We start from the raw sequence: 1,308 nt of genomic DNA on the forward strand, positions 1-1,308 counted from the left end.
GAGGGCTGCCATGGAAGGGGAAAACGGGAGCACTTTAAACAGCAACACTCGAGCCAGTGGCGGAGCTTCAGGGAGGCAGATCTACAGCCACCCTAAGCGAAGAGACATCCTGGTAAGCCGAGCTGCCCAGGGCTGACAGGTGCTGCTGTAGAAGGCGGTGAGCTCCTCAGAGGGGAGAATTGCAGCAGAGGTCTGAGACCCGGCACGAAGGATCTCCCCCAAGCACGAGTGCACTGGGGGACCAACACTGGCCGCCAGCCGGGGGATGGAGAGTCAAGGCGACAGAGGCCAGGCCCACAGATCAGTCAGGCCACTAGCGAAGGGACAGTCTGCCAGCTAGGAAGACATGTGCTGTCACACAGGGGCCACTGCAGCTGCCCGCACAGGAAAACTGCACACCAGGGACCCAGTGAATATCAGGGCCTGACTCCTTACTGCCGTTTCCTGGCGGGGCAAGTCCTGAAAACCAGAAAAGAGAGCAGGGAAGACAGGACAACAGGCTGCAGAGGGAGACAGGGTGGAAACTGCATGGGGTGGGGCCCGGGGTCCCACACAGAGACACTCGGCACCCTTAGGCAAAGAGGCTCAGAGGGACCACCAGTCATCTTAGGCTGGGCTGCCCCAGAGCCCGTCATCTGCAAGGCAGGTTCAGGCAGCATTTTCTATGCAGCAGCTGACGTTACTGAGCAGGAGGATCCGGATCTGGGGCTCTGGAGCCAGATGGCTAGGTAGAAACCCTGCTCTGCTGTGTCACCTCTAGTGAGTCCCTTCACCTCTCAGTCTCCTCGCCTGTGAAAGGGGCTATGCCACCTTCAGGATAACTGTAAGAAGGTTTGCAATGTGCTTAGCATGGGGCCTGCTGCCAACCAAGCAATCACTAAATGGTAGCTGTTATTTTTATTACTATTATTTTGAGTTTAGGACTTCTATGAGCCTATTCTATAATGCCCATTATGCAAATACATTCCAACTCTTCAACTCAGTTTTGGTTTCAGGGAATGGGGAATGATTTGTAGTCAGAGAAGTTTCCAGAGCATACTTTGAGAAACAGTCTTGGACAAGGCTGAGACCCTCCATTTGTAAAACGCTGCTAGGGTTACAGAAACTAGTGCCTGTTTTAGCACAGTGTCTGTCACACAGGAAGTCCTAAACAATGTTAGCAACTATCTTTATTATTTTAAATAACCACACCGACATCATCATAGTTTCTTTTTAAATTTTGGAGCATGAAGTCATCTTTACAAAATATTTTTCAGATTGTAGTGTCAAGAACTGCTAGTTTTTGGTTTACTTGTTGATTTTTTTTTT

The sequence above is a fragment of the Galeopterus variegatus genome, unplaced genomic scaffold, assembly GCF_000696425.1.
Source record: "Galeopterus variegatus unplaced genomic scaffold, G_variegatus-3.0.2 Scaffold11725, whole genome shotgun sequence".
Lineage (NCBI taxonomy): Eukaryota > Metazoa > Chordata > Mammalia > Dermoptera > Cynocephalidae > Galeopterus > Galeopterus variegatus.